This window comes from Coenobita brevimanus, chromosome 79 (genome assembly GCF_032717465.1).
Source record: "Coenobita brevimanus isolate Jiangsu-jjx chromosome 79, ASM3271746v2, whole genome shotgun sequence".
Classification (NCBI taxonomy): domain Eukaryota; kingdom Metazoa; phylum Arthropoda; class Malacostraca; order Decapoda; family Coenobitidae; genus Coenobita; species Coenobita brevimanus.
Window position 1 is genome coordinate 22825849 of NC_137032.1, and position 21468 is coordinate 22847316.

Consider the following 21468-nt stretch of genomic DNA (forward strand, 5'->3'; position numbering starts at 1 on the left):
AGAGAAGGAAAAGAGGTGACATGATAATGCTATATAAATGCACATCAGGGAAGGAGAAAATAGACATAAATGATTACTTAACATATAGGGGAAGCATCAGCAAGAGGACACTGCAAAAAACTACATAAGAAGAGAGGTGATAAAGACGTAAGGAAATTCAGTTTCCCAAACTGAGCAATGGAATGCAGTACCGAATGATATAGTGTGTGGCAAAACAATTCACAAATTTAAGGATATGTACGATAAATATGGTTTAAGACACGGGACACTTCGAGCCTGACTCATTCCTGTAAAGATACAATTAGGTAAGAACAATTAGGTAAGAACACACACACACACACACACACACACACACACACACACACACACATACAAATGCGGCGAACAAAACGTACCGTCCATGCTCGCATCGAGTGCGTGGGTGAACAAATACTCTTCCGTACAGAAAACATCGTTTTTAAGATCAGCTAATATAATCTAGCAAAACCTGGGGAGAGAGAAACGAAATTTAATGATCGAAGAAGAATCACCTAAACTAAAGAGAAGGGAGAATATTGGGAAGAAGTGCGAAACGAAAAAAACAATGGTATATTTAACAGCGGTAAAATCTTGGTAGAAATAAAAGCAAATTAGGAAGAGGAATGAAGTGAAGTGATTTTCTTCGAAAGATAAGGAAAATGGGTAAGAGAGGAGGTACAACAAAAACGAAATGGCGGATGAGATGGAGAAAAATAGCAGGGTTAACGATGATAACTCAACATAAATTCTTAAGAAGTGATGCCAGCACAACAACCTCGCAAGTCAGCAGTATTTTATTGCTGTTAAATATTGAATCGGTAATGATATCAAGCGTCTAGAAACAATTAAAGTCTAAGGTAATGGCGCAAATGGAATGAAGCTTGTTATCTGTCAGTACTAATTATTTGTAAAATGTGTGCCATAATGAGTTCCAGTGATCCTCCATCACTATCTGTGTTGCCCCATGAGGAGAGTAGGAGCCCGGGACAAGGAAAGTTGGCCTGACATTTAAGATGAGGGTAACCAGCCTCGCTCATCCCTGAAAGGCATTACATGAGCAATAAATCCCAACCCAACCGCCCCTTGAATGTGAATCTGCACAGGCTCTGTCCTTCTGGAGCGTCTTAATTGCTCACTAAACCAACAGGCACCATAGTTTGGTTATATGGTTACCACCCACCATAATAAATGGTTCCATGGTGTACAGGAAACCTTTGGATTGCCACGCATTGTAGTCACCCGTAGACAGAAAGAAGAGGAAAGAATGAAGGAAAGAAAGATAGAAGCAGAAAGCAGGATAGAAGGAAGGAACAGACGAAAGGGTAGACACCCGAGAGCAGCATTACATCGAGTGAGTGGATGGTGAGCGCCCCCACCTACCACCAAAGAGTTCCAATCTTGATTTGTATAGTAAATATCTATCTCCAATCAGTTTCGAGCTATAGCCCTTGAATATCAGTGACTTTGAGTTTAACCTTTCATGGTCGTTCGGGGTCAAAGGTTTTGGTGCCAAATGAAAGCCCATGTGGAAGTTCCTGTATGTTGATAATAGTAAATATCTCTATTTTCAACCGGTTTCAAGTTATAGCCCTCTGGGAATCCGTGACCTTGATTTTGACCTTTCAGCGTCACTCTTTTACCTCCTAACTTTAATCACTTCCTTTCAGGACAAGTGCCGACATATCCTGAAAGTTTCATGTAATTTCATTCAGCTGTTTTTTCGTACTGTTGCCAACAAACACGCAAACAAACAAACTCGACGAAAAACAATACCTCCCCGGACTCCGTCCCAGGCGAGGTAATGATTTTACAGGACATGATAAAGAAAACAATTATGCAATCCTTTGTCACCCTGGTCCTCTTATTCTTTTTCTCTATTATACATTCTTCTCTTCCAACCTACGTATCCATGCAGTTCCTATCCCCATATCTCTTCATCTTTCCTTTGGCCAATATCCTCCTCCTCATATCTTTCGAGAACAACCTGGTTATTAAAGTTGACTTTATTAAAGTACAGCGCAAATTTTAATAAAAATTAACTACACACATTCCCGCCTGTACTCTCCGGGCAGGCACAAACACACACACACACACACACACACACACACACACACACACACACACACACACACACACACACACATATGGTCAATCGTATGTGCTAGGATTAAAAATTGATATAATGGTAAAACTATACTAATTTACAGTACTTCTATTCAACATGCTGTAATGCGGGAAGCAAATTACCAATACTGAGGGGAAATATCAGCCTGGGGAAGAGAGGTGCATGTGGAACCACTTGGGAGCGCTAATGGTCAAGACGTTAGAGAAGTAGCCTGCTCTTTCAAAGGATGCAAGTTCGAGCCAAAGCTACGGCAGCGAGTGGTGTGATGATTTGAAATTTGTTACAAGAACCTTTGCTCATCTTTTGCAATATCCATAGATACGTCAAGAGAATATCTCTACTAAAATCATCGCACCATATATTAATGAGTCAGCCCTACCATGTATTCAAAATAAGCTGTGGGCAATAGCTCCGAACTGTGACATACTATGAAGAAGTGTGGCTTGCGTACTGGGATGACTGTTGGTCTCCAGAGAACAGACAATCAAGTCTTTGCTCAAAATCGGGTAAAAAATAAGTAAATGAAGCAGACAAAGGAAAGAGGAAGAAAAAAGAGGAACGATAACACGGACAAAGCGTTTGGGGCTTTATCTAGGTTTTGCATTTCATGGTCAATGGCCAGAGGAGCAGGACCCCCCCCCCACACACACAGGCACACATTAGACATTAGTTACTTCTGACACATGTTGTGAAATATGGCATCAGAGTTTTCTCATTTTATGTTTAACACCTACAGCCTGGAGACGTCCTCCTTAATCTGAATAATTTGCCTTACTATAGCTACCATACAACAGAAACAATATATAAAGGAATTAACAAAATAGGCAAAAAGAGCAACAAAAACAATCATAATGTGAATATAATGAATTTTAAAATGGTGTAAAATAGTAAGCAGAAAAATCCGGAACTGAAATGCAGTTGATATTGTGTCTAAGCAACAAACCAACAATCAGATACAAATTAGATGAAGAAAACAGACAGCAGGAGAAAGGAAACGAATTTAAAACAAACAAAGGTTAGAAACTTGCAAAATCTCTCCTTTAAAAAATGGAAAAGAAATAAAAGTCCAACCGTCAACCGTCAAACTGAAAGTCAATTCGTTTCGAGATGCCTGGCCACACTGTATTAGAAAGATTGGAGGTTGAAAGCAGGGATAATAAATGAAGAATGTTTATCCAGATTTTACCAGTTGCGCACATGTGACTCTTTTACTGTATCAGAGTGCAGTGTAGCCAGTTAGGAGTTATCTATTGGCCTAACATTAGAGAAGTATACAAGCAGGGAGTACAGACATATAAGTTCACATGGTACGTACCAGAGAGGAAGAGTAATTAGAGAGTGGTAAAATTTCACAGCAGAGTGAAACTTATGGTAGTCAGTAAAAGAAAAGTAAATGAGACAAGCAACCCAGGTTAAACATCCCGTCCCCCTTACGATGCCGAACTGTTATCTTTCTCATTCCCCCCCCCCCCTTTTTTTGCTCCTAGCATGCGATTCCATTCAGGTTAGCAGTGAAGCGGTAAATGAAAGCTATATCTAATTTCATCAAATCGAAAAGTACCTCACAAGCTTAGAAGAATTTACAGTAACATGAACGAAATGACGAATACATCACAGCAATGGAGATGAAAGGTATGCGTGTTTAGTAACCCACGGTACCACCCACCTGAACATAACCCCTCTTCACACAAACTTTATACACGTCTATCTCTGGGCATCGAATTGTTAATCGGTTCCTTAAGGTCTAGCAGATATTCTACGTGCAGCTCACCTTCATACCCACTTTCCGTAGTGAATATTATGCTAGGGCTTTCTTGCTGAAGACTGGTATAGGCCATTAGAAGAGAGTTTATGTGTCATTTTAGTGGGTGGCGTGGAAGATTACTAATTTCGAGTTAAACAAAATGTCGTCAAACAATTTTCTACATCAGTCTGACATCGCATTTGCATACTTTTTGGCACAACGAACTTTCGTAAACACTCGACCACAACATACAGATATAAGCAAACAAAACCTTAGACAGAGTCAGGCTATTATTCATGTCTGGGGAGAGTGTGGAGTAAGTTCAGCACATCCTCTTGAAAAACTTATTTTGTCCGAGGCGTAAATGGATCTCTTCATCAAAAAGTACGAAATTAAGTGCTTCAGTTCCATAACGCATTTCCCTCGCTTATTTTTGCTGTCTTCTGCTAATCTATTCAGCTCAGCAGAGTCTTTTTGCACAGGAGACACCAGGCAGAAATACTCAACCCCTTCAGTGTAAGAAACCTTTCTTAGGTTGACTGAAAACCTATAATAACAAAAATAAAGTGGAAATATGAAATTGGACTGAAGGGTTAAAAGAGCTGTCAAGAGTACTTAGAGATGATGAAGGATATAGTTACGTTGTTAACGTCAAGAGAAGGAAAGCAACTCTGTGTGTGTGTGTGTGTGTGTGTGTGTGTGTGTGTGTGTGTGTGTGTGTGTGTAAAGTATCAAGTCATCGTGCAGAACAGGGTTGGGTGGGCGGACTGATTGTTTAGGTTAGAAGGGTGGGTGGGAAAGCTGTGTGGATGGGTTATAGAGTGCGTGAGCAGGATGGATGAATGGAAAGCTGGCAGTATGGGTGGGGTAAGTTTGGAGTGGGTGACTGGTGATCAGGATTGGGTATTTTGGTTGGTGGATGGATGAATTGGTGAGTGGGGAGAACGGGTGGTTGGAGTGGGTTGGGCGGGTGGATGATCAGGGTTGTTAGGCAGGAAGGGTGGGTGCGTGGAGTCGGTTGGTGGCTTGGTGAGACAAGATGAGTTTACGTGCCTGGAAGGTTTGTGTGGGAGGGTGGGAAAAATAGAAGGGTATGCTGGGTAATCAGGGGGGGATGGCGGGCAGGGAGGGTTGCTGGAGTAAACAGGGTCCGTGGTCTGGATGAAATGGATGGGGTGCGTGGAGTGGCTTGTCGGGTGGGTGAGTGGTTGGGATACATGGGGTGCTGTGTGCAGTTGGATATGTTAGAAATGTGTTCGATGTTTAATTCCAGCCATCTTTTCCCTGTGCCAGTTTGTCATATCAGCAGTCATCCCACTGAACTCATTTCTTGATGTCACCACCTAATAATGGAATGTGTTTTATCGTAGTATTACAGGACAGAATTTGTCATTAACTCACAAAATAACTACCAATTCCATGTGTGATTGATACACCAACCCTATTTTGCTTCACAAACCTGTTCAATCCGGCATACATCCTCAACTGATATATCTTGTTTTCTACTCCTGCACCATGAATACCCCCGTCACCTTACCTTCCAACCAACTCTCTTAACTCCTCATACCCATATGTGACATACTGGCTCAGAAGAACCAGATAAGATGACAAAGGACACAGAGATGAAAAATTGTCTAAAGTGCGCATGTATGTGACGTTGCGTTTATTTTGGCTGATCTTATTTACGTAACAAACCTGATATTCTTTTCTTCCTTATCTTTCAATGTATTTCTGTATTATATAAATCACAGCATTTCATGGACATATATTAACATTCAAATCATAGTGTATTCAATACTGTGATGGACAGTTTAAATTTGTGCAAAAAGCAAGACTGGTGAATATGATTTCTAACATTATGAAGCACTGATATGGTCTACAAAAAAACTTTTTTTTTTTTCTGGCATGGACTTGGATAATGGATTTTGACTAATTTTGGGGTGCTGAATCCGATAATGAGCTCAGATTTGCTCTATCACATCTAGTTTTCATGCTACGGGTATGCAATATTTTTTTCAATGAACCTATTTAGGTCCTTAGGTGTTGCACTTTGGGAGAGCAAACTTGGTTTATTTGCCTAAACCTAAGCCTAATTTTGCCTTTACATATTTACGTCCATTCTATACTCTTTGTTTATGTGTCTTTAAGTAAATGAAGCAAAGGAAAGAGGAAGAAAAAAGAAGAACGATAACACAGACAAAGCGTTTGGGGCTTTATCTAGGTTTTGCATTTCATGGTCAATGGCCAGAGGAGCAGGACCCCCCCCCCCCACACACACACAGGCACCCATTAGACATTAGTTACTTCTGACACATGTTGTGAAATATGGCATCAGAGTTTTCTCATTTTATATTTAACACCTACAGTACAGCCTGGAGGCGTCCTGCTTAAGCTGAATAATTTGCCTTACTATTGCTACCATACAAGAGAAAAAATATATAAAGGAATAAACAAAATTAGCAAAAAGAGCAACAAAAACAATGATAATGTGAATATAATAAATTTTAAAATGGTGTAAAATAGTAAGCAGAAAAATCCGGACCTGAAATGCAGTTGATATTGTGTCTAAGCAACAAACCAACAATCAGATACAAATTAGATGAAGAAAACAGACAGCAGGAGAAAGGAAACGAATTTAAAACAAACAAAGGTTAGAAACTTGCAAAATCTCTCCTTTAAAAAATGGAAAAGAAATAAAAGTCCAACCGTCAACCGTCAAACTGAAAGTCAGTTCGTTTCGAGATGCCTGGCCACACTGTATTAGAAAGACTGGAGGTTGAAAGCAGGGATAATAAATGAAGAATGTTTATCCAGAGTTTACTAGTTGCGCACATGTGACTCTTTTACTGTATCAGAGTGCAGTGTAACCAGTTAGGAGTTATCTATTGGCCTAACATTAGAGAAGTATACAAGCAGGGAGTACAGACATATAAGTTCACATGGTACGTACCAGAGAGGAAGAGTAATTAGAGAGTGGTAAAATTTCAAAGCAAAGTGAGTGAAACTTATGGTAGTCAGTAAAAGAAAAGTAAATGAGACAAGCAACCCAAGTTAAACATCCCATCCCCCTTATGATACCGAACTGTTATCTTTCTCATCCCCCCCCCTTTTTATTTATTTATTTTTTTGCTCCTACCATGCGATTCCATTCAGATTAGCAGTGAAGCGGTAAATGAAAGCCTTATCTAATTTCATCAAATTGAAAAGTACCTCACAAGCTTAGAAGAATTTACAGTAACATGAACGAAAAGACGAATATATCACAGCAATGGAGATTAAAGGTATGCGTGTCCAGTAACCCACGGTACCACCCACCCGAACATTACCCCTCTTCACACAAACTTTATACACGTCTGTCTCTGGGCATCGAATTGTTAATCGGTTCCTTAAGGTCTAGCAGATATTCTACGTGTAGCTCACCTTCATACCCACTTTCCGTAGTGAATATTATGCTAGGGCTTTCTTGCTGAAGACTGGTGTAATCGTATAGGCCATTAGAGGAGAGTTTATGTGTCATTTTAGTGGGTGGCGTGGAAGATTACTAATTTCGAGTTAAACAAAATGTCGTCAAACAATTTTCTACATCAGTCTGAGATCGCAATTGCATACTTTTTGGCACAACGAACTTTCGTAAACACTCGACCACAACCTTGAGATATAAGCAAACAAAACCTATGAGAGAGTCAGGCTATTATTCATGTCTGGGGAGAGTGTTTAGTAAGTTCAGCACATCCTCTTGAAAAACTTATTTTGTCCGAGGCGTAAATGGATCTCTCCATCAAAAAGTACGAAATTAAGTGCTTCAGTTCCATAACGCATTTCCCCCGCTTATTTTTGCTGTCTTCTGATAATCTATTCAGCTCAGTAGAGTCTTTTTGCACAGGAGACACCAGGCAGAAATACTCAACCCCTTCAGTGTAAGAAACCTTTCTTAGGTTGACTGAAAACCTATAATAACAAGAATAAAGTGGAAATATGAAATTGGACTGAAGGGTTAAAAGATCTGTCAAGAGTACTTAGAGATGATGAAGGATATAGTTACGTTGTTAACGTCAAGAGAAGGAAAGCAACTCTGTGTGTGTGTGTGTGTGTGTGTGTGTGTGTGTAAAGCATCAAGTCATCGTGCAGAACAGGGTTGGGTGGACGGACTGATTGTATAGGTTAGAAGGGTGGGTGGGAAAGCTGTGTGGATGGGTTATGGAGTGCGTGAGCAGGATGGATGAATGGAAAGCTGGCAGTATGGGTGGGGTAAGTTTGGAGTGGGTGACTGGTGATCAGGATTGGGTATTTTGGTTGGTGGATGGATGAATTGGTGAGTGGGCAGAACGGGTGGTTGGAGTGGGTTGGGTGGGTGGATGATGAGGGTTCTTAGACAGGAAGGGTGGGTGCGTGGAGACGGTTGGTGGCTTGGTGAGAGAAGATGAGTTTACGTGCCTGGAAGGTTTGTGTGGGAGGGTGGGAAAAATAGAAGGGTATGCTGGGTAATCAGGGGGGGATGGCTAGGGAGGCTGGGCAGGGAGGGTTGCTGGAGTAAACAGGGTCCGTGGTCTGGATAAAATGGATGGGGTGCGTGGAGTGGCTTGTCGGGTGCTTGAGTGGTTGGGATACATGGGGTGCTGTGTGCGGTTGGATATGTTAGAAATGTGTTCGATGTTTAATTCCAGCCATCTTTTCCCTGTGCCAGTTTTTCATATCAGCAGTTATCCCACTGAACTCATTCCTTGATGTCACCACCTAATAATGGAATGTGTTTTATCGTAGTATTACATGACAGAATTTATCATTAACTCACAAAATAACTACCAATTCCATGTATGATTGATACACCAACCCTATTTTGCTTCACAAACCTGTTCAATCCGGCATACATCCTCAACTGGTATATCTTGTTTTCTACTCCTGCACCATGAATACCCCCGTCACCTTACCTTCCAACCAACTCTCTTAACTCCTCATGCCCATATGTGACATACTGGCTCAGAAGAACCAAATAAGATGACAAAGGACAGAGAGATGAAAAATTGTCTAAAGTGCGCATGTATGTGACGTTGCGTTTATTTTGGCTGATCTTATTTACGTAACAAACCTGATATTCTTTTCTTCCTTATCTTTCAATGTACTTCTGTATTATATAAATCACAGCATTTCATGGACATATATTAAAATTCAAATCATAGTGTATTCAATACTGTGATGGACAGTTTAAATTTGTGCGAAAAGAAAGACTAGTGAATATGATTTCTAACATTAGGAAGCACTGATATGGTCTACAAAAAAAACTTTTTTTTTTTTTCTGCTATGGACTTTGGTAATGGATTTTGACTAATTTTGGAGTGCTGAATCCGAAAATGAGCTCAGATTTGCTTTATCACATCTAGTTTTCATGCTACGGGTATGCAATATTTTTTTCAATGAACATATTTAGGTCCTTAGGTGTTGCACTTTGGGAGAGCAAACTTGGTTTATTTGCCTTAACCTAAGTCTAATTTTGCCTTTACATATTTACGTCCATTCCATACTCTTTGCTTATGTGTCTTTAAGTAAATGAAGACAACAAAGGAAAGAGGAAGAAAAAAGAAGAACGATAACATGGAGAAAGCGTTTGGGGCTTTATCTAGGTTTTGCATTTCATGGTCAATGGCCAGAGGAGCAGGACCCCCCCCCCTACACACACACACAGGCACACATTAGACATTAGTTACTTCTGACACATGTTGTGAAATATGGCATCAGAGTTTTCTCATTTTATATTTAACACCTACAGCCTGGAGACGTCCTGCTTAAGCTGAATAATTTGCCTTACTATAGCTACCATACAACAGAAACAATATATAAAGGAATTAACAAAATAGGCAAAAAGAGCAACAAAAACAATGATAATGTGAATATAATAAATTTTAAAATGGTGTAAAATAGTAAGCAGAAAAATCCGGAACTGAAATGCAGTTGATATTGTGTCTAAGCAACAAACCAACAATCAGATACAAATTAGATGAAGAAAACAGACAGCAGGAGAAAGGAAACGAATTTAAAACAAACCAAGGTTAGAAACTTGCAAAATCTCTCCTTTAAAAAATGGAAAAGAAATAAAAGTCCAACCGTCAACCGTCAAACTGAAAGTCAGTTCGTTTCGAGATGCCTGGCCACACTGTATTAGAAAGACTGGAGGTTGAAAGCAGGGATAATAAATGAAGAATGTTTATCCAGAGTTTACCAGTTGCGCACATGTGACTCTTTTACTGTATCAGAGTGCAGTGTAGCCAGTTAGGAGTTATCTATTGGCCTAACATTAGAGAAGTATACAAGCAGGGAGTACAGACATATAAGTTCACATGGTACGTACCAGAGAGGAAGAGTAATTAGAGAGTGGTAAAATTTCACAGCAAAGTGAGTGAAACTTATGGTGGTCAGTAAAACAAAAGTAAATGAGACAAAAAACCCAGGTTAAACATCCCATCCCCCTTACGATGCCGAACTGTTATCTTTCTCATCCCCCCCCCCTTTTTATTTATTTATTTTTTTGCTCCTACCGTGCGAATCCATTCAGGTTAGCAGTGAAGCGGTAAATGAAAGCAATATCTAATTTCATCAAATCAAAAAGTACCTCACAAGCTTAGAAGAATTTACAGTAACATGAACGAAATGACGAATACATCACAGCAATGGAGATTAAAGGTATGCGTGTTTAGTAACCCACTGTACCACCCACCCGAACATTACCCCTCTTCACACAAACTTTATACACATCTATCTCTGGGCATCGAATTGTTAATCGGTTCCTTAAGGTCTAGCAGATATTCTACATGCAACTCACCTTCATACCCACTTTCCGTAGTGAATATTATGCTAGGGCTTTCTTGCTGAAGACTGGTGTAATCGTATAGGCCATTAGAAGAGAGTTTATGTGTTATTTTAGTGGGTGGCGTGGATGATTACTAATTTCGAGTTAATCAAAATGTCGTCAAACAATTTTCTACATCAGTCTGAGATCGCAATTGCATACTTTTTGGCACAACGAACTTTCGTTAACACTCGACCACAACCTGGAGATATAAGCAAACAAAACCTTAGACAGAGTCAGGCTATTATTCATGTCTGGGGAGAGTGTGGAGTAAGTTCAGCACATCCTCTTGAAAAACTTATTTTGTCCGAGGCGTAAATGGATCTCTTCATCAAAAAGTACGAAATTAAGTGCTTCAGTTCCATAACGCATTTCCCCCGCTTATTTCTGCTGTCTTCTGATAATCTATTCAGCTCAGTAGAGTCTTTTTGCACAGGAGACACCAGGCAGAAATACTCAACCCCTTCAGTGTAAGAAACCTATCTTAGGTTGACTGAATACCTATAATAACAAAAATAAAGTGGAAATATGAAATTGGACTGAAGGGTTAAAAGAGCTGTCAAGAGTACTTAGAGATGATGAAGGATATAGTTACGTTGTTAACGTCAAGAGAAGGAAAGCAACTCTGTGTGTGTGTGTGTGTGTAAAGCATCAAGTCATCGTGCAGAACAGGGTTGGGTGGGAGGACTGATTGTATAGGTTAGAAGGGTGGGTGGGAAAACTGTGTGGATGGGTTATGGAGTGCGTGAGCTGGATGGATGAATGGAAAGCTGGCAGTATGGGTGGGGTAAGTTTGGAGTGGGTGACTGGTGATCAGGATTGGGTATTTTGGTTGGTGGATGGATGAATTGGTGAGTGGGCAGAACGGGTGGTTGGAGTGGGTTGGGCGGGTGGATGATGAGGGTTCTTAGACAGGAAGGGTGGGTGCGAGGAGTCGGTTGGTGGCTTGGTGAGACAAGATGAGTTTACGTGCCTGGAAGGTTTGTGTGGGAGGGTGGGAAAAATAGAAGGGTATGCTGGGTAATCAGGGATGGCTAGGGAGGCTGGGCAGGGAGGGTTGCTGGAGTAAACAGGGTCCGTGGTCTGGATAAAATGGATGGGGTGCGTGGAGTGGCTTGTCGGGTGCTTGAGTGGTTGGGATACATGGGGTGCTGTGTGCGGTTGGATATGTTAGAAATGTGTTCGATGTTTAATTCCAGCCATCTTTTCCCTGTGCCAGTTTGTCATATCAGCAGTCATCCCACTGAACTCATTCCTTGATGTCACCACCTAATAATGGAATGTGTTTTATCGTAGTATTACATGACAGAATTTATCATTAACTCACAAAATAACTACCAATTCCATGTATGATTGATACACCAACCCTATTTTGCTTCACAAACCTGTTCAATCCGCCATACATCCTCAACGGGTATATCTTGTTTTCTACTCCTGCACCATGAATACCCCCGTCACCTTACCTTCCAACCAACTCTCTTAACTCCTCATGCCCATATGTGACATACTGGCTCAGAAGAACCAAATAAGATGACAAAGGACAGAGAGATGAAAAATTGTCTAAAGTGCGCATGTATGTGACGTTGCGTTTATTTTGGCTGATCTTATTTACGTAACAAACCTGATATTCTTTTCTTCCTTATCTTTCAATGTACTTCTGTATTATATAAATCACAGCATTTCATGGACATATATTAAAATTCAAATCATAGTGTATTCAATACTGTGATGGACAGTTTAAATTTGTGCGAAAAGAAAGACTAGTGAATATGATTTCTAACATTAGGAAGCACTGATATGGTCTACAAAAAAAACTTTTTTTTTTTTTCTGCTATGGACTTTGGTAATGGATTTTGACTAATTTTGGAGTGCTGAATCCGAAAATGAGCTCAGATTTGCTTTATCACATCTAGTTTTCATGCTACGGGTATGCAATATTTTTTTCAATGAACATATTTAGGTCCTTAGGTGTTGCACTTTGGGAGAGCAAACTTGGTTTATTTGCCTTAACCTAAGTCTAATTTTGCCTTTACATATTTACGTCCATTCCATACTCTTTGTTTATGTGTCTTTAAGTAAATGAAGACAACAAAGGAAAGAGGAAGAAAAAAGAAGAACGATAACACGGAGAAAGCGTTTGGGGCTTTATCTAGGTTTTGCATTTCATGGTCAATGGCCAGAGGAGCAGGACCCCCCCCACACACACACACAGGCACACATTAGACATTAGTTACTTCTGACACATGTTGTGAAATATGGCATCAGAGTTTTCTCATTTTATATTTAACACCTACAGCCTGGAGACGTCCTGCTTAAGCTGAATAATTTGCCTTACTATAGCTACCATACAACAGAAACAATATATAAAGGAATTAACAAAATAGGCAAAAAGAGCAACAAAAACAATGATAATGTGAATATAATAAATTTTAAAATGGTGTAAAATAGTAAGCAGAAAAATCCGGACCTGAAATGCGGTTGATATTGTGTCTAAGCAACAAACCAACAATCAGATACAAATTAGATGAAGAAAACAGACAGCAGGAGAAAGGAAACGAATTTAAAACAAACAAAGGTTAGAAACTTGCAAAATCTCTCCTTTAAAAAATGGAAAAGAAATAAAAGTCCAACCGTCAACCGTCAAACTGAAAGTCAGTTCGTTTCGAGATGCCTGGCCACACTGTATTAGAAAGACTGGAGGTTGAAAGCAGGGATAATAAATGAAGAATGTTTATCCAGAGTTTACCAGTTGCGCACATGTGACTCTTTTACTGTATCAGAGTGCAGTGTAGCCAGTTAGGAGTTATCTATTGGCCTAACATTAGAGAAGTATACAAGCAGGGAGTACAGACATATAAGTTCACATGGTATGTACCAGAGAGGAAGAGTAATTAGAGAGTGGTAATATTTCACAGCAAAGTGAGTGAAACTTATGGTAGTCAGTAAAAGAAAAGTAAATGAGACAAAAAACCCAGGTTAAACATCCCATCCCCCTTACGATGCCGAACTGTTATCTTTCTCATCCCCCCCCCTTTTTATTTATTTATTTTTTTGCTCCTACCATGCGATTCCATTCAGGTTAGCAGTGAAGCGGTAAATGAAAGCTGTATCTAATTTCATCAAATCAAAAAGTACCTCACAAGCTTAGAAGAATTTACAGTAACATGAACGAAATGACGAATACATCACAGCAATGGAGATGAAAGGTATGCGTGTTTAGTAACCCACGGTACCACCCACCCGAACATTACCCCTCTTCACACAAACTTTATACACATCTATCTCTGGGCATCGAATTGTTAATCGGTTCCTTAAGGTCTAGCAGATATTCTACATGCAACTCACCTTCATACCCACTTTCTGTAGTGAATATTATGCTAGAGCTTCCTTGCTGAAGACTGGTGTAATCGTATAGGCCATTAGAAGAGAGTTTATGTGTCATTTTAGTGGGTGGCGTGGAAGATTACTAATTTCGAGTTAATCAAAATGTCGTCAAACAATTTTCTACATCAGTCTGAGATCGCAATTGCATACTTTTTGGCACAACGAACTTTCGTAAACACTCGACCACAACCTGGAGATATAAGCAAACAAAACCTTAGACAGAGTCAGGCTATTATTCATGTCTGGGAAGAGTGTGGAGTAAGTTCAGCACATCCTCTTGAAAAACTTATTTTGTCCGAGGCGTAAATGGATCTCTCCATCAAAAAGTACGAAATTTAGTGCTTCAGTTCCATAACGCATTTCCCCCGCTTATTTTTGCTGTCTTCTGATAATCTATTCAGCTCAGTAGAGTCTTTTTGCACAGGAGACACCAGGCAGAAATACTCAACCTCTTCAGTGTAAGAAACCTTTCTTAGGTTGACTGAAAACCTATAATAACAAAAATAAAGTGGAAATATGAAATTGGACTGAAGGGTTAAAAGATCTGTCAAGAGTACTTAGAGATGATGAAGGATATAGTTACGTTGTTAACGTCAAGAGAAGGAAAGCAACTCTGTGTGTGTGTGTGTGTGTGTGTGTGTGTGTGTGTGTGTAAAGCATCAAGTCATCGTGCAGAACAGGGTTGGGTGGGCGGACTGATTGTATAGGTTAGAAGGGTGGGTGGGAAAGCTGTGTGGATGGGTTATGGAGTGCGTGAACAGGATGGATGAATGGAAAACTGGCAGTATGGGTGGGGTAAGTTTGGAGTGGGTGACTGGTGATCAGGATTGGGTATTTTGGTTGGTGGATGGATGAATTGGTGAGTGGGCAGAACGGGTGGTTGGAGTGGGTTGGGCGGGTGGATGATGAGGGTTCTTAGACAGGAAGGGTGGGTGCGTGGAGTCGGTTGGTGGCTTGGTGAGACAAGATGAGTTTATATGCCTGGAAGGTTTGTGTGGGCGGGTGGGAAAAATAGAAGGGTATGCTGGGTAATCAGGGGGGGATGGCTAGGGAGGCTGGGCAGGGAGGGTTGCTGGAGTAAACAGGGTCTGTGGTCTGGATGAAATGGATGGGGTGCGTGGAGTGGCTTGTCGGGTGGGTGAGTGGTTGGGATACATGGGGTGCTGTGTGCGGTTGGATATGTTAGAAATGTGTTCGATGTTTAATTCCAGCCATCTTTTCCCTGTGCCAGTTTGTCATATCAGCAGTCATCCCACTGAACTCATTCCTTGATGTCACCACCTAATAATAGAATGTGTTTTATCGTAGTATTACATGACAGAATTTATCATTAACTCACAAAATAACTACCAATTCCATGTGTGATTGATACACCAACCCTATTTTGCTTCAAAAACCTGTTCAATCCGGCATACATCCTCAACTGATATATCTTGTTTTCTACTCCTACACCATGAATACCCCTGTCACCTTACCTTCCAACCAACTCTCTTAACTCCTCATGCCCATATGTGACATACTGGCTCAGAAGAACCAAATAAGATGACAAAGGACACAGAGATGAAAAATTGTCTAAAGTGCGCATGTATGTGACGTTGCGTTTATTTTGGCTGAGCTTATTTACGTAAAAAACCTGATATTCTTTTCTTCCTTATCTTTCAATGTATTTCTGTATTATATAAATCACAGCATTTCATGGACATATATTAACATTCAAATCATAGTGTATTCAATACTGTGATGGATAGTTTAAACTTGTGCGAAAAGCAAGACTGGTGAATATGATTTCTAACATTAGGAAGCACTGATATGGCCTACAAAAAAACTTTTTTTTTCTGGCATGGACTTTGGTAATGGATTTTGACTAATTTTGGGGTGCTGAATTCGAAAGTGAGCTCAGATTTGCTCTATCACATTAGCTTTCATGCTACGGGTATGCAATATTTTTTTCAATGAACCTATTTAGGTCCTTAGGTGTTGCACTTTGGGAGACCAAACTTGGTTTATTTGCCTAAACCTAAGCCTAATTTTGCCTTTACATATTTACGTCCATTCTATACTCTTTGTTTATGTGTCTTTAAGTAAATGAAGCAGACAAAGGAAAGAGGAAGAAAAAAGAAGAACGATAACACGGACAAAGCGTTTGGGGCTTTATCTAGGTTTTGCATTTCATGGTCAATGGCCAGAGGAGCAGGACCCCCCCCCCACACACACACAGGCACCCATTAGACATTAGTTACTTCTGACACATGTTGTGAAATATGGCATTAGAGTTTTCTCATTTTATATTTAACACCTACAGCCTGGAGGCGTCCTGCTTAAGCTGAATAATTTGCCTTACTATAGCTACCATACAACAGAAAAAATATATAAAGGAATAAACAAAATTAGCAAAAAGAGCAACAAAAACAATGATAATGTGAATATAATAAATTTTAAAATGGTGTAAAATAGTAAGCAGAAAAATCCGGACCTGAAATGCGGTTGATATTGTGTCTAAGCAACAAACCAACAATCAGATACAAATTAGATGAAGAAAACAGACAGCAGGAGAAAGGAAACGAATTTAAAACAAACAAAGGTTAGAAACTTGCAAAATCTCTCCTTTAAAAAATGGAAAAGAAATAAAAGTCCAACCGTCAACCGTCAAACTGAAAGTCAGTTAGTTTCGAGATGCCTGGCCACACTGTATTAGAAAGACTGGAGGTTGAAAGCAGGAATAATAAAGGAAGAATGTTTATCCAGAGTTTACCAGTTGCGCACATGTGACTCTTTTACTGTATCAGAGTGCAGTGTAACCAGTTAGGAGTTATCTATTGGCCTAACATTAGAGAAGTATACAAGCAGGGAGTACAGACATATAAGTTCACATGGTACGTACCAGAGAGGAAGAGTAATTAGAGAGTGGTAAAATTTCACAGCAAAGAGAGTGAAACTTATGGTAGTCAGTAAAAGAAAAGTAAATGAGACAAGCAACCCAGGTTAAACATCCCATCCCCCTTACGATGCCGAACTGTTATCTTTCTCATCCCCCCCCTTTTTATTTATTTATTTTTTTGCTCCTACCATGCGATTCCATTCAGGTTAGCAGTGAAGCGGTAAATGAAAGCTATATCTAATTTCATCAAATCGAAAAGTACGTCACAAGCTTAGAAGAATTTACAGTAACATGAACGAAATGACGAATACATCACAGCAATGGAGATTAAAGGTATGCGTGTCTAGTAACCCATGGTACCACCCACCCGAACATTACCCCTCTTCACACAAACTTTATACACGTCTGTCTCTGGGCATCGAATTGTTAATCGGTTCCTTAAGGTCTAGCAGATATTCTACGTGCAGCTCACCTTCATACCCACTTTCCGTAGTGAATATTATGCTAGGGCTTTCTTGCTGAAGACTGGTGTAATCGTATAGGCCATTAGAAGAGAGTTTATGTGTCATTTTAGTGGGTGGCGTGGAAGATTACTAACTTCGATTTAAACAAAATTTCGTCAAACAATTTTCTACATCAGTCTGAGATCGCAATTGCATACTTTTTTGCACAACGAACTTTCGTAAACACTCGACCACAACCTGCAGATATAAGCAAACAAAACCTTAGACAGAGTCAGGCTATTATTCATGTCTGGGGAGAGTGTGGAGTAAGTTCAGCACATCCTCTTGAAAAACTTATTATGTCCGAGGCGTAAATGGATCTCTCCATCAAAAAGTACGAAATTAAGTGCTTCAGTTCCATAACGTATTTCCCCCGCTTATTTTTGCTGTCTTCTGATAATCTATTCAGCTCAGTAGAGTCTTTTTGCACAGGAGACACCAGGCAGAAATACTCAACCCCTTCAGTATAAGAAACCTTTCTTAGGTTGACTGAAAACCGATAATAACAAAAATAAAGTGGAAATATGAAATTGGACTGAAGGGTTAAAAGAGCTGTCAAGAGTACTTAGAGATGATGAAGGATATAGTTACGTTGTTAACGTCAAGAGAAGGAAAGCAACTCTCTCCCTCTGTGTGTGTGTGTGTGTTTGTGTGTGTGTGTGTGTGTGTGTGTAAACCATCAAGTCATCGTGCAGAACAGGGTTGGGTGGGCAGACTGATTGTATGGGTTAGAAGGGTGGGTGGGAAAGCTGTGTGGATGGGTTATAGAGTGCGTGAGCAGGATGGATGAATGGAAAGCTGGCAGTATGGGTGGGGTAAGTTTGGAGTGGGTGACTGGTGATCAGGATTGGGTATTTTGGTTGGTGGATGGATGAATAGGTGAGTGGGCAGAACGGGTGGTTGGAGTGGGTTGGGCGGGTGGATGATGAGGGTTGTTAGGCAGGAAGGGTGGGTGCGTGGAGTCGGTTGGTGGCTTGGTGAGAGAAGATGAGTTTATGTGCCTGTGAATCGTTCAGCAAATTTCTTATTTGACGGCCATCAAATAGTCCAGCTTTTTTCTTCTCTTCACTTAGCGCAGTTAAAGCTAAACATATATAGTTGAAACAGTTCCTGGAGTGATCAAGAGCCTTAACAATCTGTTTCATTATGCCAAGCTTGATATGAAGTGGTGGCAGAATGATATTATCCGGATTAACCAATGGCTGATTAATGTTCTTATTTCCAGGTGTCAATCTCTCTCTTAATGACCACTCATCCTTAACCCAATGCTCTTCCTTTGCTCTACTGTCCCAGTAGCAGAGATACTGTAGCACGGGTATTTCATGCAGCCACTTTGTTGCCCTAAAAGTAAGTTCACCATTTTTAAATCAACACACATAAACCGTACAAGATCGTTGTATTTCAACTTTTCCAGAACAGCTTTTATGTTGGCATATTCCTCTTTAAGGGTCACTGAGTGCCCTATAGGAATCAATCCGAAAGTGTTACCATTGTGAAGCAAGACACATTTTAGGTTTCTTTTTGAACTGTCGATGAAGTCTCCATTCATCGGATACAAGTCCTTCAACATCGTTGCAATAAACAAGTTTGTCATCTGAAGTGAAGTACTTCCGCAGCTTCTCTTCCTGTTATGATAAAATAAGATGCTAGTGCCATGATGAAGATTTTTTTCGTTTAGCCTAGAAGCCAACAACTCGAAAGATTGTTTTGGCAAACCCAAGTCTCGCATTAAATCATTCAACTCAAAATGATTGAACAATGAATGTTGGCCTAACGAAGTTTCTGATGGATGAAAATCCACATCGATTTGTTCATCTCCACCTGAGGAAAGATGCGAGGATGATACTGAAGTTCCATCATCAATATCTGGGAGGTCAGTAAATATAGGTACTGGTATGTCATCACAATGAGGGATGGGCCTTAAAGCTGATTCAAGATTGGGATATTTCAAATACTGTTTGTTTATCCTGTTGAATCTTTTGACGTTAACAAGACAGAAATAGCAATCATCGGTATGGTTTTTGGCTCCCTCCAAATCATGGGAATGCCAAATTTGAGCTTAACATTCTTGCCTTGAGACAAAGATCTCAAAGTCTCCACACAAGTTTTGCAAACTTTATGAGGAGCCCAGCTTTTCTCCTGGTCTCCCAATGGTACCTTAAAATAAGCAAGGTACACATGTTTTACAAAAGTAGTGATGTAGCACCATTGAGAGGCTACAGTAAAACAGCCACAGATGTAGCAAAAAATATCTGGATCATTGCAGCATTTTCTCCGCTTTGAAAATGAAGGAGTAGACATGATCTGATCAATAAATTGCAGTCCATCCACAAATTAATCTGTAAAGAAAAAACAGTAAGATTAAACACTAGAGTTTACAATTTAAAATTACATAAGATCTTTATGTACTAGCATATATATGCCCTAACCAAGCAATATACTTTGAGAGAACTGAAGCTCGGTAAAAGAAGTCAGCTTTTTACTAAAAAATTTCAAGGGCAACTTCACGGCCATAAATGCATAAATAAACTTTTTATGTTGTTGACATTTGCTTATTCATATTTTTTTGGAGCCATAACATGCCACTTGAGGCTGCTATCGATCAAAGAAAAAGTTCTTATCAACCCTAGCGAGAGGCCACTTGCGAGGCTCCTTTGCCCTCCCCTCCTCCTTTATCCAGCCCTTAAAGACACATAAACAAAGAGTATGGAATGGACGTAAATATGTAAAGGCAAAATTAGGCTTAGGTTTAGGCAAATAAACCAAGTTTGCTCTCCCAAAGTGCAACACCTAAGAACCTAAATAGGTTCATTGAAAAAATATTGCATACCCGTAGCATGAAAACTAGATGTGATAGAGCAAATCTGAGCTCATTTTCGGATTCAGCACCACAAAATTAGTCAAAATCCATTATCAAAGTCCATGCCAGAAAAAAAAAAAAAAGTTTTTTGTAGACCATATCAGTGCTTCCTAATGTTAGAAATCATATTCACCAGTCTTGCTTTTCGCACAAATTTAAACTGTCCATCACAGTATTGAATACACTATGATTTGAATTTTAATATATGTCCATGAAATGCTGTGATTTATATAATACAGAAATACATTGAAAGATAAGGAAGAAAAGAATATCAGGTTTGTTACGTAAATAAGCTCAGCCAAAATAAACGCAACGTCACATACATGCGCACTTTAGACAATTTTTCATCTCTCTGTCCTTTGTCATCTTATCTGGTTCTTCTGAGCCAGTATGTCACATATGGGTATGAGGAGTTAAGAGAGTTGGTTGGAAGGTAAGGTGACAAGGGTATTCATGGTGCAGGAGTAGAAAACAAGATATATCAGTTGAGGATGTATGCCGGATTGAACAGGTTTGTGAAGCAAAATAGGGTTGGTGTATCAATCACACATGGAATTGATAGTTATTTTGTGAGTTAATGACAAATTCTGTCATGTAATACTACGATAAAACACATTCCATTATTAGGTGGTGACATCAAGGAATGAGTTCAGTGGGATGACTGCTGATATGACAAACTGGCACAGGGAAAAGATGGCTGGAATTAAACATCGAACACATTTCTAACATATCCAACTGCACACAGCACCCCATGTATCCCAACCACTCACCCACCCGACAAGCCACTCCACGCACCCCATCCATTTCATCCAGACCACGGACCCTGTTTACTCCAGCAACCCTCCCTGCCCAGCCTCCCTAGCCATTCCCCCCTGATTACCCAGCATACCCTTCTATTTTTCCCACCCACCCACACAAACCTTCCAGGCACATAAACTCATCTTGTCTCACCAAGCCACCAACCGACTCCACGCACCCACCCTTCCTGCCTAACAATCCTCATCATCCATCCGCCCAACCCACTCCAACCACCCGTTCTGCCCACTCACCAATTCATCCATCCACCAACCAAAATACCCAATCCTGATCACCAGTCACCCACTCCAAACTTACCC